The following is a 27,619-nucleotide window of genomic DNA, read 5'->3' as shown; positions in this document are numbered from 1 at the left end:
GCAGCAGCAACAGCAACATCAACTGCAACAGCAACACCCACCACCCCGGCAGCAAATGGGGCAAGTCAAGTGTTTAAGCCAACAGGGCGTCTAGCCGTTTTTGAAAACCCCCTTGGCCCCTTAGCCCCTTTTGAAGCCCCCTTTGTTTGCTCTTCCGACTGACGCAGCTAACTGGATTCCGTTTGTGGCTTAGATAACAACAAATTTGGCCAGCAAGCGGCAAGTTGATGTCAAATTTCTGGACATGCAGCGAAAGGTTCTTAAATTAGAAAAGCGTGTGCTGGCAATTCCTGTGACTTCCCCTTTCCGCGGCGGTTTCGGCCAAAGTATTTTCACATGTTCACTGACTTGGCTCAGACTTTGGCTCTGGGTCGTGTTGGGCTTCTTTTTTTTTTTTTTTTGCTTTGCTGTTGCTGTTGCGTCTATTAAAACGCTATTTTGACTGGAGTAGTTTAGCCGAACAAGGGGGCGGAGGACAGTCATCATCATTTCGAGTGCTGAAAAGCATTTTTATGTTCTCGTGGCGTCAAGTGCCGCAGGAAGAGGCCGAAAAACAAGAACAATGTTGATGATAATACTAACAACAACAGTCAGCCAGACTGCAACTGCGCGGCGTGCAAATAATGCAATTTGTGCAATGCGCCATCGCAAACGTGGGAGTCAAATGGAAAAAATAAGAAAAAAAAACGTAACTCTGGAGCTCCCGAGACTGCCTCATTTTAGTAGCTTCCCCACTGAGCAGCCGGGCCAAAAACCACTGTCAGTCAGTCAAGTCAGCCAGGGAGCTGCAGTTGCAGTTGCTGCATTTGCTGCACTTCCAGCAGTTGCAGTTGCAGTTGCTGTGTGGCCAACGTTGATTGCATTCTTGGGGCTGCCGCTGCCGCAAAACAAATAAGTGCATTTAGTGTTTAACAAATTTTCGCTTTTGCGCTGATGGCGATGTTGATAAGAGCGGGCAGAATGGATTAACAGCCATAAGCCCGGCCCGATGACAACCGCGATCAGATCCGGCGATGACAATTGATAAGGCCCTCGCACGAGTTATGATGATGATCGGAGTTTCTTTGCCCGACTGTCAAAGGCTGAAGTCCCCAAAAACAGTCCGCACTCGGAAAAAATCGAACCCCATTATTTTCAAATTTCTGAAAGTTGTCTTTAAAGTGCCTTCTCCATATATAGGTTAGTTTATATTCTACTAATATTGTCTAGGGTTTTAACCCATTTTTCTGTATTTCCAGTGGAACCCAAAAGCTGAACTTCTAGATTCCATAACTTAAGTTATGGGATTCCGATTTCGACGTGGGATACCTGTATGAGTTTGTGGTTCAATTCTCCGAATTTCTGCATTAAAATTTATCTTTTGGGCGAGGGTCCAAGTTTAAACCCACTTTCATGTCGGAGATTTCGGTATTCCCAATGGTTTTTAGACTGGGTACCCAAAACCCAACTTCTAGATTTCATAACTTGAGCTAATTAATTCCGATTTAGGCGTGGGATACCTCTATGAGTTTGTGGTTAAGTTCTCCAAATTTCTATATTTAAATTTATCTTTTGGGCGAGGGTCCAAATTTTAACCCATTTTCATGTCCGATATTTCCGTATTCCCAATGGTTTTCAGACTGGGTACCCAAATCCTAACTTCTAAATTTCATAGCTTGAGCCTTTTTATTCCGATTTAGACGTGGGATACCTCTATGAGTTTGTGTTTAAATTCTCCAAATTTCTACATTAAAGTTTATCCCTTAACCGAGGGTCAAAATTGTAACCCATTTTCATGTCGGAGATTTCGGTATTACCAATGGCTTTCACACTGGGAACCCAAAAATGCCCTTCTAATTTTCATAATTTGGGTAATTGGATTCCGATTTAGACGTGGGATACCTTTACAAGTTGGTGGTGGAATTCCCTAATACTCTACATTAAAATATTTTTTTTTATACCGGGATCATATTTTTAACTAATTTTCATGTCCGAACGCAAAACTGAACTTAAAAATTCCATAACTTAAATATTAGGACTCCGAATTTAACGTGGGATACTTATATGAGTTTGTGGTTAAGTTCTTTAAAACTCTATGTTACAATTTACATTTTAAGCGACGGCTGAACTCTCTAAATTTCTTTATTTAAATTTTATTTTCCAACAGGAAAGTTTTAACTAGACATAAGGACTTGCCAATAATATTTTTTGAATTTTAAATATAATTTAAGTATTTTAAATAGAAAGAGCACCCCTTTTAGTGGCTTGTAAATTGTATAATATTTAAGTAAATTTCTCGTTGTGTGTGAGAATTTAATTGTGTGTCAGCGCTGCCCGCCAAATGGCAGGGAAATGAATTGCAATCTTGTGCGGGGCCATAGAAATTAAAGCGCATTGAAACGGCGTCCGTAAAGACCGGCTGAAGGCATTTGAGTCAAAACGCCCACGCGAGGCGGGCGAAATTTCACCGCCACCAAGGCAAACACACTCGAAAACCTGCAGCCAAGTGGATGTTATAGTGGATGTGGTTGTTATAGTGGATGTGGAGCAAGATCCGCTTGGACTGGGACTGGGACTGGGAGATGGCGTTGGTAACCGAAGCTCCAGGCAGACAAACGAGCGACAGCGGCGGGTGTCGCTTTGGCGGGATGCATTTAAATTAAATTAGAGCTGCCAGCTCTCTAACTGTAACAATGAGTGATGCACGCACTAAAAGCTGACGACCAGCTCATCAAGCGTCGATGTTTGGCCGTAAATCAGCCGAAAGAGAGATGTCTTGGCCATCAAGCGACAATTGCAATTAGCAGGGGGAAACTGAACCTGCCTTTCCGAAAGCCCCATCAATAGCAATTGAAATTGCCGGCAGAACCAGATTTTGGCCATGACCAAAGAACCGGGGCCAAATGGAACGCCCCCGCCAAAAAGCGATCGCCGTTTTTATGGCCCGTCCGGGTGTCAAGTAATTCGTCATGGCTTGTGGCAGGTCGCCGCTGTAAAGTCCACTCTAGACCACTCTGGTCTCTAGTCCGGTCCGCAGATCCGTTTGCATGCAAATTAGAACAAGCTGGAAAAACACACGACCGAGATGCTGACGCTGACAAACGGATTTGACATGCACCTGCAACGCTCCGGTTGGGGATTTCGTTTTGGATTCGATGGGTATTTGTATTTGGAGCTGACCCCTGAGCCGCGGCTTTCACATCGCCAGGCACTTTCAAGTTCATAGACAAATGGCTAAGCATTCGATTCGATTTACTTTTAATTTATAATTTGGCAAACCTTTTGAACCGCACTTCGGCTTCCAAATGGAAGCAGCCAGCAGCCAGCAGGAGCAGGAGCAGCCGCACTCGGCGGTTAAAAAATGAAATTGTCGATGGCCGTCGCCCTGGCAATTTGTGGATGCAATTTCATTTCGTATTCGGTTCCGCATCATTGCCCTGCACCGGGAGAAGTGCGCAATGGCTTCCCATTCATTCAAAATGCGATCAAACACTTGGAGAAAAATTTTTAAATGTACACATTTTACATTTGAAATATGAAAAATCCGCTTTAAGCCCATTGAAAATGCGCTTAATTCAAACATTTAGTTTCTGAAATTTAATTTGAAATATTTAAAAAGAAGGATTCTGGTAAATAATTAAAAGACTATAATAAGCATATTTGAAAGTTTTTAAAATAGTTATTAAAATATAAAATATAATTACGAAATTTTAAGGAAGTACGTTAGTAAAGAGCAAAAATAATAAGACTTAAGAACTAAATTATAGTATCAGTTCTCAAAATACATTTTTTTAATTATTTTTCAATCAGTGTGTTTGTATTATTTTTAAATATCAACTAGGAATCGGTTTAAGTTTATAACTTACTTAAATCCTTATTAATTTGATACACTTTTTCTAAATCTTGCTGCTGAAGAGCACCATCTCAGAAATTCTCACAGTGCACGCGGAACAGTGAGCAATAAAAGTAAAATAGTGCAAATAAAATCAGGTCAAATGGCGCTCTCTGGGCCCCATTTTGTGGCCAGTCAGCCGCACGTAGCCGAGGACCATTTGCTGGCCAGTTGAGAGCAGGCTAATACCAGCTTCCCATGGCACGGGCACTCCTTTCCCAAGGCATGACCCTGGCAGCATTTAAATCGCGGCTTAATTGACTTTTGTGCCAAAGACACAGCTGCGTATCCCCACAGGCGAACCAGAGCCAAATGCGAGTCCGACGTGGGGCAGACGGGTCCAGTGGAGAGTCAAGTGTGTCGTTGTCAAGGCGACGTGGACAAGACATCAATCATCACTAAATTAAAAATGGGAAACGTTTAAGATGCCATCCAGGGGCCATAAGCCTCTATGGTGAGAGCGAATGGGATGGTGAATGTGGGGATTGAATCCGAATTCGTTTCGATTCGATTCGATCCTATCCGATCCAAAGCTCATAAATAATGCAGGAGCCCAACAGCGGCAACGGCTACAGCAAATGTCACATTAAACAGGCAATATTAAAGCTGAAAAGCAGATGACACCGAAATCATGTTAGGCGGCACTTGAATGAGTATCAAACGGCAGCTGCCATAAACACACAAACACACTGTCGCGAATGGCGATTCTGTGCCAGGAGGAGCACTCGGCCAAAGATCCAAGCCCCATGATCCAACTATAATATCCGAGATCCCAGCGCCGACTCCTGGAGACAGTCGTTTTACACTTGTCGCCGGCAGTGACCAAAGTTGGCAATTGCCGCGCCACTTTTATGTGGCCTCCGCCTCTGGGACCTGCGGACGCATCAAATACTCGGCTAGGTGCAAACGCCGCACGTCAATTGCTGCATTAGGCCGCGATTCCGATTCCGAGTGCGATAGCAGTACCGCTGCACTGAAGAAAATCAGTCTAAGGAATTTAGAATTTCAGTTTCCGTACTGTTTTCCAAAGTATTCAAAAGCTAAATAATACTCTACATGGAAGCTAAAATAGCTGCATAAAACTAAGTACATTTATAAAAAATATTTGATTTGAATAATTATTATATATAACAAGTAACATTAACATTTAATTTAAATTATTTCATGACTCAAGTAATACAATTTAGCAACTATATTTTCATCTAAAGTTAAGTTTATAATTAAGAAATGTTATAACTTAATATAAATAATAATTTATAAGTACACTTATCCATTAACTAAAATAAAACCATAACTTAAGGATACAAAAATTTACAAACATTGTGAAAATTTATTAACATATTTCAAACACCCATTTTCGTAAAGAGATTACTACTTTCCTACTTCCTTCTGATTTACAAATGCCCTGAAGTAGAGAACCCTACAAAGAATCAGAAAAACTTTTCATTCTAGAATTTTAGAAACTTGGATATACCCTTTATACAATTCTTCATATTTTTTAACCTTTTTTTAGGAATCCTATTTATGGTTATGAAAATCCTACTCAGATTATTCTTAATATTTTTTGCTGACCTACTTAGCTCAATTATTTTCTCCAAGTGCACCATCAGCCATGCCAATCGCAGCTCCAATTCCGATTTCGCGCAAACAAGTTGTCATTGTCGCGTTATTTATGACAATGTTCGGGATGTTTCTGTTACCCTTTTGCAGCTCGCGACTCCTGCAACACTTGTTTATGTTAATGCCGTTCGGTGGTCCGTTGGGGTCCCACCGCCCCCCTGCTGAACCCCCTTTCTCAGGGGCATCCCCCCTTTTTGCCAATGACAGCGGCTGCCCATTCAAGTGTCCGTCAATTGGCTTCGTTAATAGAGTTCGAGGCGGCAAGTTCGTGCTGCCTTCCCGGCTGACCAAAAGTGGCGGGCGTGTGACAATTAAATTGTCAAAGTCGCAACCTTTGGACGTGTGCCCCTTTCAATTATGATTTGTATCTGAAATTTGAAATAAAAGTATATTCTCACAAGCACTTTTCGCTTCCTTTTTGGCCCGATAAATGAGCCGCGATAGCCGTAATGTCCAGGCGTGGCTGGCCAGGAAATGTGTGCTCGTTTTTTGAGGCGGCCTAATGAAATTCATATAATTTTATTCAATTTCTTATCAGTCCGTTTTGGCCCTAAGCAAGTGGCCCGAAAGAGCAGCTCGACTCTGTCTTTCTCTCTTAGCCAAGTTTCTTTCTCTTTGTTGGCCAAAATGCTGCCAGCGGCGCAGTCAACGTCGTTCCAGACACCCGACTTGGAACCCCTTTTTTATTGGTCAAAAGCTGATCGGCAACTGATATTGCAGCCAACTGGAAATGAACCGCTAAGCCAGCTGCTCTCCACTGGAAGGCCCAGAGAGTTTGTGGCTAAGAGAGAGAGAGTGCGAGAGAGATTCGCGATAAACACGAAGCAACGAACGACGCTGGCAGCGATCGGTGGTGGGCAACAGGTTTTCTTGGCTAAGCGCTTTTAGCGGCTTTTTCTTGTTGTTGCCTTGCCAGCCAGAGAGTTCGGGCCAGGTTGTTGTTGTTGTTGTTGTTGTTGCTGCTGTTGGGGTGCTGGACTGTATTACTCGGTCAGTCGGTCTTCGAGAGGTTGTTGCCTGTTTTTGCCGAGAGATTTGAACGTTTTGCAACGCTGCCGTTGCTGCTTCTCCTGCCGAAGTTGCTGCTGCACCGGCAATTGCAATGTGTTGCTGTTGTCGCTGTTGCTGCTGCTGTTGCTGCTGTTGCTGTTGCTGCTGCGTCGCTGCTGCTGCAGTCGGGCTGCGAGCCGATTGCAATTTTCATCCTCTTGCAGTTTCTGTGCGACTTTCTTACGGGACTGTTTGAGCTGGTTGCGACTGCGCAAAACGTTCGCAAAAAACTTGGATTTTCTCGTTTCGTTTCTCGCTGGCGAATCGCGTGCGCGTTTTTTCCGTTGTCGCGTGCGCGCGTTTCCAGGGCGTTTTGTGTGCGATTTTCGTCGCTATCGCGCTGGGGCCAGTGGCCAATGAACTGCGCGGTTTTCTATATCGAAATGGAAATGCTTTTTTCGTTTGCGGGTGGCGAATGAAAACGAAAATCCCCGCCTGCAGCTGGCACTCAAACTTAATCTGTTATTGTGCGGCTACCTACAGAAAAATAGTGCTCGTAAAAAGTCTGGCCAACAGTAAAAAGCCATTCAGTGCGGCCATAAAACCAAATCAAAACATATATGCCAGTTTGTAGCCACATATATGCCCTATGCCAAGACAAGACTAGCATGCATATAAAGTAATATTAACAAAAGACCAAACTCGTTTCGATCGGCCACAAAAAAAAAAAAAACAAACGAGAGTATAAATAAATAAAAAAAGGTAAATTAAATTAAACTCATTTTTAATTACTCGCTGGCCAAAAGATCACATAAAGAGCGTGCAATAAAATATTTGTATCAGTAAATTAATTATATTGTATATAGAAAAACATGTTGCAATAAAGCGGTCTTTTAATGACACACAAATAACAGAAAAAAAACACAGAGGCTCTAACTTTAAACGACGAGATTCAGTTTCAGTTCAATCTTCGCGTCGGGCTGAAAAACAAAAGACTTAGGCAACGAACGCGCTGCCAGTTTGTGGTGTCATTTGTTTGCGGCAGATAACGGCGCTTCGGGCGCCTCCGAATTGCCGAGTAGTGATAGCAGCCGTAACAAACTAATTGACAACTCAAATCCTGCCGGACCGCAAAAAAAAACCGAAATAAAAGAAAAAAACAAAAAACAATTGTTAAACAACGTTTCGCCTGCCACTCGGACTGTCGGTTTGTCAGTTTGTCGGTCTGTGGACCTGGTCGGCAGCCGCACTTCAATCAAATCGCTGCGCTGCCCCAAACGACGACAATTGCCAAGTGTGCCGCTTAATGTCTTCAAATGCATTTCACCAACAACACAACGGCCTGGCTGCTGCTGCCGCACAACAACGAAAAAAGAAGCTGAAATAAATTTACATAAATATTTCACTTGCCAGTTTTTGCTGCCAACCACATCCGCGTTTCATAGATATATAGATTGAGCCTGGCCAACAGATATCCGAGTGTGTGAGTGTGCTGGTATCGCGTGTGTGTTTTCGTTGCCTTACTTCTGCGCTCAGCGGTCCCAAGGAGATTCTGGGGGAGATTCCGAATCCAATCCCGAGCACAGATCCGTCAAAAGCGTATTTGCCCTGCCGCAGGTGAGTCAAGTTGAGTCGAGTTGAGTCAGTTGAACTGAAGTCGAAGCGTTTTCCTCGGTTTTACGCGTTTGTAATTGCATTTTATGTGCAACTGCCGCCCATCTAGCGCTTGGCTCCTAGATTTTAGCTCTTGGCCAAAAGCCAACGGAGATTTATCAATTAGCAGAGGCAGCGATTTCAAATACAATTAACTGACAAGTCAGCTGCCGCTTTTGTTGTTTGGCCATAAAACCGTTAGTTAAAGCATTTTTAACTACAATTAATTGCTATGGTTTAGAGTGAGAAACAGTGCGAGTAAAAATTCCAGCATGGCTCTAAAATATAATTTATCTCTCAGTCTGTAGAGACTGCCTTATGCTAAAGCCAAAGTGCAAAAACAGCAATAACAATAATCAGAGTGAGCCATAATTACAAGTTCAGTTGAGCAATTTAAATAAAAACACTTCAACACTTTAACAATTGACGCGTCGTCCACAATGGTCGGCGGTGGGATTGTTGAGAGTCTTGTGATGCAATTTATTGGAAAAGCGATTTATTTATTTTTTCTTTCCTCCTGTTCAATTAAGAGGAAATACAGCTGTGAGCAAACGGAGTTTTTCTGTTTTTCTGTTTCATTTTATATGGATAATTACAATTGCATGAGGCATTGGACTAGTGTTGTAGAGAGGAACTGGGGATGTTGGTCATTGCTGATGTTTGGCAAATAATGGGGCTTTTAATGATTTATCAAAAGGAGGTATATGTCTCGCTTTGACTAAACGATGCTTAATGCTAGCAATTACTGGTATTCATTTGTACTTTTATGGGGGCATAAAAAATGATTTCGAAATTCTTGAGTATGCTAACGATGTAAAAAACTTATTAAGGCTATTAATTTGTTTGCATTTCAATAAGGTTTCAACATGTCTTTCCAGATTTGATTTTTTTCTTTAAGGAGTGTTTGTTTGATCTTTAATACTTACAAATTTGAGGCACGCTATTATAATATATCTTATGCATTGTAGTGTATTCATTTGAATACTAGCAACCCTACACAAAAACATAACGCGAATTAAAAAGCCTAATCAGCTTTGAGGAAATCGCAATTCAAGAGTGAAAAAGAGGCAGGAATAATGTTTATAAATAAATATGCAAAGAATTATTTAATTCTCGATTCTCACAATTGCGAAACGCAAGTCACGAGATCCCCAGCCAGCAGGGCGTGTGCTTTTAAGGGGACGGGGGGCCACAGGAATTAAATAAAATTTATGGCCTGCAATGATGATGACGACAACAACAGCAACAACAACAACGATAACAACAATTGTTTAATTGCCGAGCTCTGACAAAGAAATCGCCAAGTGGCTGGGACAAAATGCGACAAATGAGTGCAAGAAATGCTGCAGCCTCAGCGATTCTTGGTAGTCTGCGAGTTGTTAATTGTGGACTCGGATGAGTCAACAAGAAATTTTCTTAATAGCTGTTGTTACCGTTGCAGCTTTTTCCTCCTTTTTTTAATTAATACTTTTTTCTGCCGCCGCTGCTATAATTTATGATCATTTTTTTGCGGCCTGGCTGCTGTTGGCTGCAATTAATGTGACTGATTCAAAGCGTTGGTAGCGCGTTGCATTTGATTTGCTTGGCCAGTAATTGTGCTCATTATGCCGGGCCATTGTTGTTGCTACTGAGGTTTTTTTTCAATTTTTTTTTTTGCACGATGCACACGTCATTACACATGTTGTCTAGACCGAATGTCTGTCTGTCTGTCTGTCTGTTGGACTGCCTGATCGACAGTCGTTTAGTCAGTGGAGCTGTCAATCTAGTTGGCTGCCGATTAGCCACCAATTGCTGCCCTTTGTCCACACGATTGATTGCCATCGATGACGCACTTGGCTGACATTTGATTGCCGGCTGCTGTGATGTCATCATTGCAAATGTCACGCATCCCAATCGCATCGAATCACCACAGCACAAACGTTCTAGCTGCAGCAAGTTCGTTGCCTAAGTCTTTTGTTTCGCCACTCCCTCGCATTTCTGGCTTACACTTACACATCGATTACCGCAACCCAAAAAGCAACCGTAATGAGGCATGCGCAAATATTTTGCCTATTACTCAACCCCAAACCAGCCAAGCAAACACAGCACCAACAATGGTCGAAAATCGATGACTATAAGACGTTAGCAGGCGCCAACTTATGCATGCATACTTTTTCAAGTTTCCCCCATGCCAAAATCCATACCCATACCCATACCATCCAGTCAGTCAGTCAGTCAGTTAGACAGTCTTCTCGATGTGAAGAGTTTTCACTAATTTCAAGCCGCCGCCGAAACAAAACACGCGAATCGAAACGAACAGCGGCAGCAACAACATCAACAATGATAGACAGTGCTGCATAAATAAAAGTAAATTTAATGACAAGCAAAATATTTCTTGTCATGCCTATCAGATTACAAGATTTCTATATGAACCCGCTGACGATTCGCCGCATAGCATAGCAGCAGCCATATAGCGCCTTATACAAATTATATACGTGTTGTGCCTGTGTCGTTAGAGCATGATTACTGGCTCTCCAGAAGAGGAGACAAACCGTACAGTTACATGTGGCCCAGTACATGACAAAGCCGTTAGTGTCATTTGAATGCGAATGTTGCAAATGTTACGAGTGCCTGGCGATGATGCTGTCAAGAAAGGTGTCCCCACTTCTATAAATTGCCGCCAGAAGAAAAACAAAAGTACGGGCTTTGATAGAGCCGACAAGGTATTTTGGTAGAGGATAACCCATCGAAAAACTGACCCAGTTTACATGCAGTTAGACTGGCTAACCTTCACAAGTTCAACTTGAACAGTAGGAAGCAACATTCCCATATGTTTCGGTTAATTGTCTTCCGATCGGAGACCTCCGCAGGGTGAGAAAAACTCAGCTTTTGGCCATTACAAGCCCAATTGCCAAACGAAAATCAATTTCACACATTACAACAGAAACAGATCGAAACGAAATCGAATAAAGGCCACGGAAATTCAAACTTCAAGCCGCAGACACAAAGACCCATGAAATTGCTAATTGTGCGAATGAAGGGCCCAGCCTATAAAAAAAAAACAGAAATATTAACAGATATATACTTAGAAATATAGGCAGAAAAACGCCGTGGGCCGCCACAATTAAAATCGTAGCGAATTCCCAGGCAACAAAGAAAATTTAATTACGCCGCATGTGGCAGGGGCAGCCCTTTGAAATCGGTTTTGGTCTGTAATCAAGTGAGAAATTCCCAAAAGGCCTAATGAATATTTTTAATCGAGCAGAAAACTGGGCGTGAATCCAAAGGAAAATCGAATTTAGTTATACATTAAGCGCTAATGATGTCTACGAAAAGGAGGTCATCAGAAATATAGTTTTGGCAAGTGTTTTGTCAATCGTCACGAAACAATGGGGAAAACTGACAGCGCTAATTAATTGCAATTAAAAATGCGCTTTTTTCAACCTCCCCTAATTGGCAGCCGCGAACTTGTCCCCACGAATTTCGATGGCTTCCCAAATCGACTATTTTTTGGCTTTATCAGCGCAAAGCCATCGAGCAGGCGAGCGGCCACATTCTATGTTTATTTAAATGGATAATTTGCTTAATTAATTTTCGAGTTGAAACGCTTCGCATTCATCATTTTAATTAGTCGCATGTTAGGGTTCGAGCCCCGCTCGTTTATAAATAATTTATAAATATTGATTTGACAAAGATGTGCGGCAATAAAAATCTGTGAGCTATTAATTAAGAAAAAACGCAGTCGTCCGACACTCAATGTCCAATATCAAATCTCCGACGTGAGGAAGTTTTCGTCGCATTAATCTTTTCGACACAGGCTTTTGGCCAAAAATACCGCAGCAGGCGACAGCCATTAATTTCGGTTTAATGGGCTTGCAACAAAAATCGCAATAAAAACAAGAAAAATGATACAATTATTGCTTTGTTTTCCTGTTTATTAGGTCTTACAAGCTGAACACCAGACAAAGGCCACAAAAGATCGAATCGAAATTAGTTTTCCTTTTGTATTTCGCCAAGTCAGTCCGTTTCATTTGATTTATTTTCCCCTGCATCCATCGCCGCTGCGATTTGCATATTTCTCGTAGGTGGTTCAATGAACTTGCTGTGGGTCCGCGAGGGAGAAGCGGGCCCGGTGGGGGCGTCGTCAGATGAGGCGGCTGCGGTGGAGCTGGTGGTGCCGGTGGTGCTGGTGGTGCTGAGACGGCGACACTTCCAGCGCTTTCGGCTTGATTTGGCTCGCCTACGCGTTAATTTGAGAAATTTGCAAACATTTGCATGAAATCAGAAACGAAACGAAACCAAAACAAAGCCCAAATCATACAAAGGCGAAATGGCCAATCAAACGGAAAATACCCTATCTATATGAATATTATGCAGAGTATAAAGGATTTTATGACTAAATCTGCAAAAATGTCTAACAAATGAAGCATTAAACACTTAAGGATTAAGAGAATAATTTAAAAACCAAATTTACTAAAATGATTTTAAAATATAAAGACTCAAAACCATTTCTTTAAAGTTTATTAATCACATTTTATTTATTTTTAATGTTAAATTAAAAGCAAATTCATATTGATCTTTAATCTTCGTTTTTATTATTCTGGCTTTATAACATTTTATTATGCTCAATCGAAATCAGGTTTAATAACTGCTGTCAAGAAAACCGAATAATGGTTTAATAGGCTTTTTTATGTTAATATATTTAAATAGTTTTATAATCTTCATTTGGATAATTGGATCCTTAATATTTTCAAATAATTATTGTCTATCCATTTAAACTTAATACAGAATAATACAGCTGAGCACTTCAGAATTAAAGAATTCATCTCACCTCGATCTTCGCCAATTTAATTTCCTTTTGAAAATACCTGCACAGCCCATAAATATCCAGGGTAGCAATCGGATTGCACAATCGAGAAGTTGCTGGATGTGGCATTAAATAAATAACGCATTTGCGGAGCCATTGATAATGTCAATTTGGGCAGTCGGCAGGCAGACAACAATTGCAAACATTTTGCCAGCCCGGCAATTTCTATTAAAGCATTTTCCACTCGCCTAACGAGTTGGGACAGTCCGGGGACTTCCTTGGCCCGGCATTTGTTGGCTTTAGTTTTAAGGTTTTAATTGCAATTGAGTTTCGACATGAACTGCGTGCATTTGCGCAATGATTTTCCCGATAGTCAGCAAACATCCATGGGAAGCACCAGTAGCAAAAAAGCCAACGGCAGCTGGGAGAGTTTCTTGGCTAATTGATAATTTCATTAATTTATGCACTTGATGCCAACAAACTTTGGCCACTGATTGAGATATTGGCAAGCGGGAAATGCTCTGACAGCAATTTGCCTCCGTTTAGCATTGCTCGCTAATGACCGACTTGGCTCTGCCCCGAACCCATTATTAGCCCCTGGCCAACTCACATCCATTTATCTGTAGAAGTATCTATCTATATATCAGACGGACAACCTTCGCGGTAACCCCATAAATCCATTATTGCCTTAGTTCTTGTTACGCACTTGTTTGTGTGTAATCTAGAATGCTAATTAAGCTGCCGGCATTTGTTTAGCATACCTTGTATGTGTTTTTTACGCACTTTCCATACGCAGGAGGCTGACTTGATCTCGGTCTTGCATTAATTAATAAACGTCGTGATGTCGCTTTTGAAGTGTCTGTCATTATGAGATCAATTAATAGGAACAAAATTCTAGATCAAGGCGAAAATCGACAAAAATGTCGCACACGCGTGCGTGTTGTTATTGATCGACACGCCGTAGATATGGGGGACCGGGAATTTTTTCAAAATCCGAAACCGAATCGGATTTCGCGGATCTATCGCCGCAGACAGCACGACGTTAACGAGAATTATTACATCACCGCCACAGCCGACAGCTGCAGTAACGAAGGCAAATTGAATGGCCACATATCAATCATCCTTCGCTAAAACACACAGCTAACATTTTCTTTTAGTAGCACCTTAAAGTTTATAGTTAAAGCCAGAATGGAAAAAACAAGAAAATCCTAGTTTCAATTGACTTTCACCAAAAATTTTTATTGATCTTGGGGTCTCTCTGGCATTTTCCTTGTTATATTTTCTTTCATCCTAAATATTTTAACGACTCACTCGGTGGTTTTTTCTATTGGCTTTTTCCCAGTGCACTGTAAATTTATTTTCAATTTAAAATAAACGCATTTTTTCACCGCCTTATATTGCTGCGGCTGCCGATGTTGTTGTGGCTGTTATAATTAATGTTGCTGATACGCGAAATGTTGTCGGCTGTTTGTGGATATTGCTGCGATTCGATGTTACAAAGTTGCTCGATTTCGGCGTTGGCCGCACTTGTTGGCGGTTTTATGTTACACACAAATATTTTTGTTTTATACGCTATTAAAAACGGAGCAGCAGCTACACAAATTTGCCTTGCAAATCGCATTTTCTATATGTTCGCTCGGGCTTTTGAACTTGATTTTGCGGCGGCATGACAAAAGTCACGGGCCATGGCCTGCAGAGGGAGGGGGCTGAAGGAGGGGGCGGGGGCGCGGGGTCAAGTACAACCCGCTGACCAAATGCAGCTGCGCCTGTGCGTGAGAACTAGCTGGGGATAAAACAACAAAAACTGCCTTATATATATCAAGATTTGAGATTTTTGCATTAGAGTGTGCCTGTGTGTGTTTTTTGTGTACTTGAAAATTGACGCCGCACGGCTAGCACGCATTTATTTGTTGTTGTCCAGCACGGCTGGTTAATAAATTTCGCGATACTTATCAATTAGCATACGAATTACATGCCTTGCAATCATAAATAATGCGTGTTTCAAGCAGGAGGCAAAAATCAACTAGAAAACGCAAAAAAGTACCAACCGCTATTGATGCATACATTTTGATTGCGTTTTTTTTTTTATTTTGTTTTGTTTTTCTATTTTCCTAGCAATTTTGGGTGCATTTAAGATTCGTTGTAATTTATAAACATTTCTACACACTTTTGACTCGAAGGTGCGTGTTTGATTTGCCTCCGATTAGGAATGACAAATAAACAACAAATCATGCGGCACGAAACGAATGACTAAGGCAACGAACTTGATGGCATGATCAAGAAGTCCACAATTTCCCCCCACCCACACCGCTCGTTCCTTTTCCCCATTCCAGCCGATCCGAGTCTCATTGTTATGCTCAACACTTTTGCGCTATATTTACAAATTGGGCCAATAAAATGAACACCAAGACACCAGCGATCCGAGACCAGAAATGTAAGGCCATAAAATCGAGCTGATAGCGATGGAAAAAACAACAGTCCACCGCTGATGAATTTTTATGCATGTTTATATGACGGTCATATAAAAGTCGCGTCTAGAAGTCAATGATTGTTTAATGAAAAAGCGACTCAATCGTGTTTCCCGTCCGTTTCGGGGGCCTTCAGACGGCGGGGGAGTCATTAAAATGCCCAGCAAATAAATCAAAAAACTAGCTCTCAGCCCCACCACTTGATTACGACCGATCGATCGAAGCGAATTCCGCCCGCTTCGTTAGCACATCACCTGCTGGGCCAGGGCAGCCACAAAGATGTCAATAATGCGCTAATCCCCGAAAATACATAATGTTCGGATAGAGTTATTATAGCTTACTCGTGGGGCGAAGATTAGATACGCTTTGGGTCAAAATAATCCAAGGATTGTTGAATTGGTTAGAGTGTACTCAAAGCTTTTTGGATTTTTATTTAGTTCATCTAAACTTTATACTAATATTATATAAATATTATAATATTGTTGAAAATATTTCCTTTGTTACAACTAACATAAAAGTACATTTTAATACTAGATAAGCAAAAGCAGTTCAAGAAACATTACATAAAATACATTAAAATGGTATTTACTATCTAAGCTATAGTTTAAAAGATCCGTTAAGCTGAAATCATGTTTTGCTTTGCAAAGAATTTAAGAAGTCTATACATATTGAAGTATATTTATTTATAAATGCAATATATATTACGCTTATATTGGTACAATACTTTAAACAACATACTTACAACCTAAGCAATCATTTGTAAGAATCGTTTGGAGGAAATAATTTATTGCTCTATTAAGATCTGCAAAAATCCACGATCCTAACATCCTGTAAAATTTTAAATAGAGGATGAAAGATAACATACCTATTTTTGTCCAAATTGCACTGACTTAAACTATAATTGACTACCAAAATTTGTCTTGTCATTTGTACCATGAAATTATATAGAGCATAACGGGGGAAGAACATCTTTTAGTGGGTTACAGACTTCTACGCAGTGGCATGGTACACGTATTGTTCACTCAGCTTGAGTGTAATGAAAATGTTTGCCAGGGGATTACGATAGATATAGATAGATAGATGGATAGGTAGATAGATGGTTGGCGATGGAGAGAGCGCTAAGCTGACACGGCGCTGGGCACGCGCTAAAACGTTTAGAGACCGAAAACGTTGATAAATCGATCTGAGCCGGGTTCGATCAACGCGCCATCTCACTTTGTGAGCCCCCTTTTGCCACCGCCCTCGATAACTGAGTGCTTATTGAATATTTGTGGGCTGGAGTCATGCCTCATATATACCGGCTTGATACTTGCTCGGATCGCCTATCTGCTGCTCCAGATCTGGATATGAATCTGAGTCGGAATCCGAATCCGAATCCAGATCTGGCAATCGATTGCCGTGTTGTCAGCCGGGCGACACTCGGCTTCAATGATTTATGCGTATTTAGATACTTTTTGCTGTCGTTGGCAGGCATTTAACGCATGTAAGCGTGTGGGTGCCCCTTTTTCTGAGGCAATTACGCCCACAAACCGATATTTGATTTTTGATTTTCAATTTCGATGATATTGGCAGCGCATTTCGTACGGAAATTCCCACATTTTTGTCTCTGTGACTCAAAGAAATTCGCCGAATTTTATGGCTGTGGCTTTTTGTCTCCGTTTAAAGCTCTGCTAATTAAAAGTCAATAAAAAAACAGGCAGCCGAACTCCAGCCACCTGCCGACTCATCCGGAGGCCTTAGAGCCGTGACTAAGTGACGGCAACTGCTCCTAATTGGCCACATGCCATGTGCCACCGAACGAGGAGCTCGTCCTAAGCCTTTGGCTCTCTCGTTAATTTGCCAAATTGCTGGGGATCTACACTGGCAAAAAGGGTTCTTTGCAAACTGGGTTGTAGAATGTTGCAGAGACCTTAGCTTTTCCGCATTTTCTTCGAGTGCCAGTTGGCTTATCGCTGCATAGCTCGACTCGTGGCTTTTATGATTTTTAAAAATTTAAGTCACGCTTTTGGCAATTAAGTGCCCCAACACCGACCGAGTGCAGGCAGTGTGGCCTCCTTGGACAGGTGCTGCTCCTTTCGATAAAATGGAACCAGAGGGGTGTTGGCTTTCCCCCTTCGTGGCCAACAGAGCCAACGGACCCCCGCTGGATCTGTATTTTCTCACCGCGATACGTTTGTTTGGGCGACATGAGTCGCATTTGCAATTATTTTGCGGCTCATTAAAGTTTTAAACACGTCGCTCACGTAGTGACGCGTCTGTCAGACGGCTGCCATGTAGTCGAGGCACCCTCTGCCCGCTCCCACACCCAAATGGTGGCCCAGTGGTTCAGTGGTTCGGTGGTTCGGTGGTTCGGTGGTTCTCTGCTCCTCCAGCCTGCGAAAATGTCATTAAAATCTCTGGGGAGTTTTACGGTTTTGGCTGCTTTGATTTCGCTCTGGCTTTGACTACTTTTTCTCAACGTTTTTCGCTTGCGAAATCAAATAAAAGATTTCTTTTTTATCGCTCAAGAGCTGTTTGGTTGTTTGTTCGCCGCATGTCTGGTTTTTATTTTATGATTATTATATATATAGTTTTTTCTTCTTTTTTTTTTTTTTTTAAATTGCCTCTCGCCCCAACAAAAGACTTAGGCAACGAACTTTTTTTTCTTCATTGAGCTTGGGTAATAAATGATTTATTTTGGCTTGTGTTTGCCGGCGCTGTCCATTGCAATTAGCTGCAGTTTAATTGAAACCGGAGCAATCGCCCAAAAATGTTTCAGCCGGAGCTCCATGTCCGCCTTACTCTTCCCCTATCTTGGTGGACCGATCAGCCAAGGCTGCGGTGTCAGGCTGCATTAATGTGTCGGCCTGGTTTTCTGGTTCAAGTACGTTTCCTTCGTTGACGTCGGTCAAATTCCATTTCATGGCCATTTGCATGGAAATCGCCTCGTCGTCTTCCGTTGTCAATAACGATTTCCATCATCATCATCATCAGCTGCTGCTGTTGCTGGTGGAGCAGCCGCATCATCCTGTCCCCGGATTGGATTCGGGATCGTGTGTCTACCACTGAAAGTGGAATGCGAACCAGTTTGTGGCAGCTAAGATGGGATCTCCATGCCCCCTCCCAAAGACCCCCTCTATAGAGCCCAAACTGGCGTGCAGTTTTCGCCAACTAATGAAATACATATATGCAAAAAATCAAACTAAAGACTTTGGCCCGTTATCAGCCGCCTGTATATTTCTTGGAGTTCCCCCTTCGTCTGATTTCCCCTACCCCGCCCATCCACATTCCTCTTTCTTATAGCGAACATCAACGGAACGGTTTTCGGGTCTTTTGTCCCCAAAAATGGTCTATGCATAATTTATGAGACACAGCCCGTGGTTGCATCGCTTTATTATGCTAATATCGCCGGTGGTAATTTGTTCATTCCATTTCTGGCCATCTGGGCTTAGTGTCATAATTAAGCGGCTAATTGATTTGTTGCAGGCGTTTGTTATTATTCCGTTTTATGAATTGATTGGTGATTAGTGATTAGCCAAGGCTCGCAAAAGGTGCCAACAGCTTCATCAATCAATTAGCCACGCCGCGATGTATTTCTCCGATTGCGTGGTCAAGAGTTAGGCTACAAAACTAAAAAAAAAAAATGGGAAAAAATACGCCCAGTCCAGAGACTAAACTGCGAATGCAATCGCAATCGCAATGAATTTGGCAATAGCTGGACACCCAAAAGAAACAGCAACGGAAATGCCATAAACCATATAAAAGAGAGCAATGATTAGAGACTGCAAACTGCGACAGCGACTCCACTCGAGGCCCAGTCTTAAAGTCGCAAAGTCGCAGAGTCTCGCAGTCTTGACCACGTCGTCGTGTCTGGCCTGACTTGGCCATAAGTTGTGGCTCCGAGTTGCCGGCCAGAGTGTGTGCCCCCGCGAGAGGTCGTCTAGAGTGCCGTGGAGATCCGGCTCGGGTTTTGGCCCAGACCAGACCAGACTTCGCGACTGGGCGATGCTTGTTACAAATATTTTAAAGCGCTTAATAATATGCAGTTTATTATTGTTATTGGCATCGTTGCGGCACATAAAACATGCAATTGGCATTATTAACGCCATCGGCTGGGGTCGTTTTGATTTTTCGAGGGAGTCCGCACCACTAAATCTATTTTATTTTTATTATTTTCTGTATTTTATTTTGTGGGGCGTGTGTGGGAATGCTGCAACGCTGATTGATTATGCTCACTGGCCAACTGGCGTTTGCAATGTTTCTATCCGTTTCCTAACCAAGCCAATCCAATACAACACAACCCAACCCAAAAACTCTGTTCACACCTGGGCCAGGGCATTAATAAACATCGAAATTAACCGCACTCTAATTAACAGAAATACATTTGAATATCGATATGTGTCTGGGGTCGCATTCGGCACGCAAGCGACATTGATTGAATCAAAGGAAACCAGCCGTCGGTGGCTAATTAAAAGCAAAAGTGTTGCTAATAAATATCTTTATATAATGGCTTAATAAAGTGCGTGATTCGGCCGGGATCTGCTCTAGCGGAACGCGAGTTGAATAATAAAGCTCATGGCTCCCTGCTCCAAACACGATTATGAATGCGAATAGGATTCCGTTTGGGTTTGAGGTGCATTAGTCTAATGAGCGGGCCGAAAAGATTTGCGTGACTTGCCAAAAGTGTTGCTTTTTTTAGCCGAACTATTGGCTAATTCTTCAACTCCTTGAGCTGTGGGCGTTGTGTGGTGTAAACTGGAGTGCATTTGGTTTAGAGTAACAAGAAATTAAAGTCAGCTTCATTGGGGCATTTTCACAAAAAATAAAAACCCCAAGAAATCGTTAAAGATCATAAAAGACTTAGAAATACTTGTTTATTACTTTTTTATTTACCGAGTATTTTTCAGTACTCATAAAACTTTAACAACAAACTGTAATAAAATCTTTTTAAAACTGCCTATTTTCTTGGCATATATAAATTTTATAAAAAGCTTTTATGCCATTATTAAAATATTTCTTTTTTTTTTAAGAAACCAATTTAACTAATCGTAGTCTATTCAAATGAAGCCCAAACGTGTTCTATCTAGTATAAACCAAATCCAGATTAAGCAATTAAAAGAGTCAGCACAATCAAACGATTCAATGAATCCGAATCCAAACCTCTGTTAATCCCCTCCAACTTCAATTTCCACACAGATTTTCGGCTTTTATCTAGCTGTTCACCTCTTTTCGAGTGCATCTCGTGGTGTGAGATGCAATATATTTCTGCACTGCCAGCTGATGACTGATTTCGATTTCCTTATTGCCAAATTGCTGGCTTTCAACTAAGCCGCCACTGCCGCCGACGCGTCGCTAACTGCGTGCAAATGCGGCGGCAACGCGGCGTATGCGCATTTTTAATTGCCCCAACATGTTGCAGCGAAGATTGGCAGCCCCGCTTTTATGTTTTTTTTCTTCATTTTCTTATTTTTTCTATAATTTTTTTTACTGTGCTTTTTTGAGGCAATCTACCTCTCTGTCAAATCGCTTGCGGCGCGGCAAATTAAAATTGACATTTGAACAGCTCCAACTTCGCCGCGTTAATTTTAAATGGCTCACCATTTTTGGCCAGGCAGGCGTTTACTTTTTTATTTTCGCGCACTTTATGAATTATCAATATGGAGCCGCCGCCCCGCGGATGACACAAAATGTGAACTGTTACTGGTCAGCCTGGCCGTTAGCCGCTTTTGGTCTTTTTCGGCGGCTTTTCGCAACGCAGGAAATAGTTTCCACCGCTGCCGCTCCATATAGGGTCTAAGTATTTGCCAAATCACACGCCACACGGTCCCCCAAAGACAATGCCGTCGTCCAGTTTGGCGGAGAGCAATCTTTGGGGTATTCCAAGCAGTCCAAGGGGGGAGTAGAGGATGCTGGGTACTGGGTAGTGGGTACTGGGTCCAAAGCTAGAGCTCTGGTCACGATTTTAACATTTTTGAGCATGCGCAGTGCGCACCCCAAAATTTTGCAGCGTTTGCCCATTAATTTTCATTGAAAACGTTTTCATATTTTTGCCACAGTTTTCTCGTCGTTGCCCAGACTCGATTGCTGTTGTTGTGGCCACATTTCGGTATAGCACAATATTTTCATTGTAGTGTTTTGGCATATATTTATGTGCCGTAAAAAATGCGATCAAGATAGCAGCCAGGACCAGGTCCAACCCATGGGCCCCGACTGGCTTTTCCAAGTACTCGACCGAACTACTGCCCACATGTGCACTCATAAAAAATACAAACTTAAAACAAAAAATGTAAATACCATTTCAAGAACTGTATATAAAAATTTGATTTTCACCAAGAAAATATTCTTATTAAGCTGTGGTAAATTTATTTTTAAGATTTGTTGAATGAGAAATATACATAGACAAAATATACATCCATGGTTTTCCTGTTTATAACAAATATCTAACAATATAAATCTTATTTATTCCTAAAAAATAACCCTTTTTTTCTGGTATCTTGTAGTAGATATATTTTTCTGAGTGCTAGATCTGCGGTTCAACTTTGCACTTCAATTGCGGCCCGTATTTTTGGGGGCGCTGGTGCAAATTAATGGATTCATTCAGCATTTTGGCAGCAGCCGCTCCGCGGCGAAGTTCAATGTTTATGTTAACAACTTGGCACCTTTTGGATGGCCGCGGGTGTTGGCGGAGGGTGTTCCTCATTTAATTGAATTCCCTGTTTAATTTATCAATTAGAGTGTGGCCTTTGTTAATTAAAGACTGGCTGGCTTAAATGCTGGCCAAATTAGCGGCCAACTAGCATGGCCATTTGGGAGGCAGTCAGGAAACAAAGAAACCACAAATTGACCGGGCTGTTATTGTCTTGTGTTTTATTTTTATTTCATTTTTTTTTTTGGTTTTATTCTCCTATTTTTTTTGGGGTGTGGACCAGGGCGAGTCCCTGGCTCTGCCAAGAAACAAATGCTAATTATATGGCTACCGAGTACGTTTCCCTCCATACGAGGCTCTTATTGATTCTCGACGCTGGGCAAGGTTATGATTTCTCGTTCGCGTCTCTTTCTGTGCTCCTCCAGCGGCAGCCACGCCCATTTAATTGCCACCTAGCATTTAAGTTAACTAACTGTTCATAAATAGTTATGGCATACACGGTCAGCCGGGCTTTTGAGCTAAAAAAAAAAAACAGACAACTAAAAACTGAATACCCGGCTGCGCCCACAAAATCCGGCCAAAAGCGCCGCTCAGTACCACAATCTGCAGTCATTGCAGGCCAACTTGGTAGTGCTTTTTTCTATAGGTCTTGCCATTGTTAGCGCAACAAATTTATTTTCCCACTCTCGGCTGGAGCCTGGGTTTTTACTGACTTTGCTGCCGCTGCTGCCATTGCCTAAACAAAAATTAGTTAATTTAGCGCATTTTGCTGGATTTTAGCACTGCTGCTGCCAATTTGATTTGCAGGCCAATTGCTGATTGCTTTATTAACCGTTAATTCGCCGTGCGAGCCATGTCCTTGGACCGAAAAATACGGCTTCCGCAATGCATAAACAAAGAAATAGCAGCAAAATTATAAATGGTTTCTAGAGTAAATATTGGGTTTGGTCAAAATAAATTTCAATATTTAAACCTGCAGCAGAAAAGGAGCACTTAATAAAGTCCATTAATGCTAAAATCGGTCTATTAGGCTTGCAGATTTGGCAACAGACATTAAAAAATATTTTATGCTCAAGAGGTGCTTAAAAAATATGTGAATTCGTTTACATAACTTAAGAGTGAACAATAAATGCAAGAAACATTTTGTGCTTGTGCTGAGCAGGTTCATTAAATTGATCTTTAATAGAATTAAAACTGGTAAATCAAAATATTAAAATATTCATTCAGTTCCTTTTATTTAATATTTTAAAAGATATTTATACAAGACATAGAATGTACTCTTCTTAGATGGATCATACACCCATTTCCTCTTTTTATTATAGTGATTCACTTTTCCTGGTTCCCATAGTCATCTGTATTTTCTCCTTAATTGAATTATGCGTCTGGGCTTTGAGACTGGTCCAGCCTGGGATTTCCCAGCTTCATAAATTTCCCATATGCAAAGCAGAGCAAATCTTAGGCTCCCAGGCATAAATCAGCCGGCTCAAAGGAGACCCCACACACAATTGAACCCGAGGGGCGGCTTTCATTTCATTCATGCGTGGATTGTTCAGTTCTGCCCCAACATTTTGGAGGTGTCGTTTATGCAAATAAGCCACGTCAAATGCCACAAAACACCGAGCACGCCCAACATGTCGCAGTGGATGTCAGAGGGCGTATATAGTGGGGCCTAATTGCCCCGATATCTTGCTGGGATGTATGGTATATATATGTTCCATTGTGATGCTGGAATCGGGGCTAAATGCATACTCGCGAATGACTGAGTGTGTGAGTGGCGCATTTGCATAAATTAAGCCACTTGAAGTCGATGCTGAGATGTGGATATCGATGGCTTGTGTCAATCAGCGGCGCATGCAAATCAATCAGCCGATGGACAAGTTATTCGTCATACACCTGACAGTTGGCCACAATTTATGGCCCAGCAGCAGGCCACTTAACAAGCGCAAAAAGCACAATAATAATCACAATAACAATGGGTCATAGTAAAAATAAAAAAAACAATCCAAATTTGCATTGCTTTCGATGCGTTGTTAAGAGATGCGTTAATCACATTTATTTATATCTATTTATGGTCACTGAGTGCCCGTGTTCGGCCCTCCCAAATAAAATAAAAAGACTGGCCATAAAAAAAGTGAATGGTTTTTATGCTGAGCCATACATCAGTTGCCCCGACGACTGGTACCATCCCGTACAATTATGACTTTACACTTTGTGCCACCTTTTGGGTGGTTTACGATCCGGCGGTCAGCGTTTTATGGCCCATCGTTTAGGCCCGGCTAATGGCTGTTAGCTTTGAAAAAGTGTTGACACTTTGCTTTAGGCTCTAGCTTTAGACCCTCTTCTATAAGCCAAAATATCAATAAATGCTCGTAAAACGTAAGCCCCTCAAAGAAGTTGCCAAAATATAAAAAACGATCTGGGCCTGTTCATTTCCGTTTCTCGTCTAAAGGAATCTAAGAGCTGGCATCTTGTTAATGCTGTGCAAAGACGGTCCACAAAAGGGTTCCAAGCTCGTGAATCGACTTAGGTATTGTCAGGGGCTTAGGCATTAGTTGGGACTTGTTCTCGGCTCGTATTCGAAAGATCTGCATACGATTTTTATCGTCTGGTGATTTGAGTAGGCTAGCGGAGAAATCGTGAATGAACAGTAGTCATGAATGAAATGTTTTTACTATTCAGATTCATTCACTAAACCCTTTAAGATTTCTCCCTATTTTAAGTCACCAATTTTGGTCCCAAGCAACTTAGTTGATCGCATTTCAAAGACAGGGACCCCACCCATTGGGAAACCCATAAGGAAAATGTAAAAACACAGAAAAAACACAGAAATAAACGCTCAACCATTTTGGCAATTTGGAGCAGAGCAGGCTGCAAGAAATGTTGAAATACTTAACAAAATCCACAAGTAACGACAACAATAAAAAATAAACGAACGTTTTTATAGCTTTTCAATTGATTTTAAAGTTTTTGGCGTGCAGAGCAATAAATAAAACTGCGTACGGCGCATTATACAATAATAAATCTTCGAGAGACCCAGTCGCAAAGTCGATATGTGAGTATATGAGTGTGACTGTGAGTGTGAGTGCACTTGTGCGCAGATATTCGCAGGTATTCACAAAAAGTGGGCGTGCTGCGTGTTTCGTTGTTGGCAGCGCACTTTGCGCATTAAAATGCCGCGCATGCGTGCCAAAGTGTTGCAACGTCAGTCAGCCAAGTCAGCCAACTTGCCCCACTCCCTTCGAAAAGGCAGGATGTCGGTTGGATACAGATCATGTTGAGCAATATTCCCAAGCACTCCTGATCGGAAGCGACCCCTCTCTCTCCCGGCCAGCGTAATTAATGCCGCACTTTTATTCATAATAAATTCACTTTAAATGCATGTTTTCTCGCACATTAAAAGCGCATAAATTAAAAATCAACACCCAAATGCGTCAACAGGCGTCTCGCAAGCTGCGTGTGGCAGAGTTTCATGGGATTTTCGAGGGGGTTTTGGCGGGACGTGGCCGTGGCCATGGCTGCCTCATCACTCATACGCAATGAAGACATTTATATGGCAAAAGCCATTTAGCGCCGGCATCGTTGTCGTTGACGCTTCTTTTTGGCGCCACCAGAAGCGGTTGGTTAAGTCAGGGGTGTGGCCCCAGGGGGATCTTAAGTTTTGCCATGGTTGGGATAAAGGCGTGGGTGAAACCCCAGGGGCAATACCACATCAATTTTAAGTGCCTTTAAAAATCTTTTAGTAGGATATTTTGTGAAACACTCTCATCAATGCTTTCCCACCTCACTTAAATATGTATTAAACAAGTTTGTTTTTTCCTTTTTAAAAACTTTAAATGCCAAAATTAAGGGGAAAATGCTTAAAGTATTAAACTCCTATTACCATGGTATCTCTCATCATATTCACAAAAAATAGTAGATATTAAAAGCAATTTGAATTTAATAGGAAAATGGTAAAGATTTTATAGCCACGGTTTTTTTATGTTCAATATATCCCACTTATAACTACATAGTCATCATAAAATTCGGGGATGCCCAAGTAATCCCATGGGAAACAAGAGAAACTGTGGAATTTATCAAGTAATAAAGGGGTATTTTTTTGTTAATTATGTGATTATAACTTCCTTAACTATTTAATAGTTAACTATTGCTACTTATTGTTTTAAAACTATTTAGTTGAATATATGATTGAAGTAACCTTTGCTATCAGATGGTACTTATGATATATTTACCCTGTGATGCAATAGTGGCTATCTAGTGAACGTTCCCACGAGCCCCCTCTCCGGCACGCCCCTGCTTTGGGCCTGCTCACGCACTGGCCAGCTTCTTTTGGCCATCCAGCCTCCATCCTCTATTCACTATCCTCTATTGCTTATCTGGGGGACTTGGCCATTTTCTAGCCGCCACAACACACGCAATGGGCGTCGCCGGGCACCTGTTGCAAGGCAGCACTTGCTCTTGTCGCCCGATGAAATCAGAGCAAGGCAAGGTGTATCTTTGTATCTGTGAGTTGGCTTTACAGAGCCAGAGCACCAGTAGAGCTCCACTGTATACACTCAGCCGACTTGTATCCATGTGATGACAGCGACTTGTGCGTTGGCTTCGCCTGTGGAACATGTTAATTCGAACGTTGCATAAAGAGGGAAAACGGAGTAACGCTACATGGCAGACCGTTGGCTGGAAGCTGGAAGCTGCTCCTTATTTTATGTAATTGCCAACTAAACACTTTCGGCCGCAATCGCATTTTTCCCCCCTTTTTCCACCATTTCCCCTGCCGTTTTCAGAAAATGTGGATCGTCGTTTATGTCTAATTAAAATTGATCTGCGTGCCGGGCGTGCCAAACGCTAGACTAAACTGGTGCTGCTTTTTGTCTCTGGCAACGGGGTGTACTTATATGTACTTATATGTTAAGTGTGCTGATTTGTATTAATTATAACGCTTTAATGTCGCTTCGCTTGAAACTATTTGCAGTTGCACACACAGAGATCGCAAACCACTGGCATTTCCTGCGCTAACACATTCTTCCTGCTCCGCCGGGGCAGCCAGCCAAAGTAAGTCAATAAATCTATGCAAAACTTATTATAAATCATATGACAAACTGCGAACGGGGCGCTTTTAATTACCTGTTTTGCCACACTGAACCAGCTAGCTTAATAAGCCGCCTTAATTTGGCTTAATTTGCGGGCGGCCACAGGGTCGTATGAGTAACGTTTAATTGCGGGCCAAAACAAAGGCAGCAGGCCAGCCAAGTCGCAACTCGCAACTCTTAAAGAATTTCAGCTGGAATTGCTCATTACGAACGGGCCATTCCTCGGAAATAGCTACCAGTAGCTGGCCGCAAAAACAATAACAATAATAATAATTAAAAACCGATTTTTTCTTCATTTTTCGCCTCGCTTGTTGGTCTGGCTGGGCCGTAGGAACAACAACTAACTGGGCTATAAACACATGCCTCATATGTGTGTAGGTGCCCAACTATATAAATTTGCTTAGTCAAGCGGCCATAAACGGTGCCCGAAAAAATAAAATAATAATAATCACAATAATAAACTGGGCGCAGCACTTTGCCACCAAGCGAAACAGAAAATTAAACACATATAGATCCAAA

General features: G+C 41.8%; 1 protein-coding gene across 1 annotated transcript in view; it reads left to right on the top strand.

Moving 5' to 3' along the window:
• The first annotated feature begins 6,754 nt into the window (after positions 1-6,754).
• The window catches only part of LOC119563305 (zinc finger protein 853), a 68,910-nt gene continuing 48,045 nt past the window's right edge, over positions 6,755-27,619 (top strand). The window contains exons 1-2 of the mRNA XM_037876637.1: positions 6,755-8,098; positions 26,983-27,062. The gene's annotated coding sequence lies outside the window, so the exon portion shown is untranslated. The remainder of the gene's footprint in view (positions 8,099-26,982; positions 27,063-27,619) is intronic.

This window comes from Drosophila subpulchrella, chromosome 3R (genome assembly GCF_014743375.2).
Source record: "Drosophila subpulchrella strain 33 F10 #4 breed RU33 chromosome 3R, RU_Dsub_v1.1 Primary Assembly, whole genome shotgun sequence".
NCBI lineage: Eukaryota > Metazoa > Arthropoda > Insecta > Diptera > Drosophilidae > Drosophila > Drosophila subpulchrella.
The sequence above is the reverse complement of the archived record's forward strand: the minus strand, read 5'-3'. Positions and strand labels throughout refer to the sequence as shown.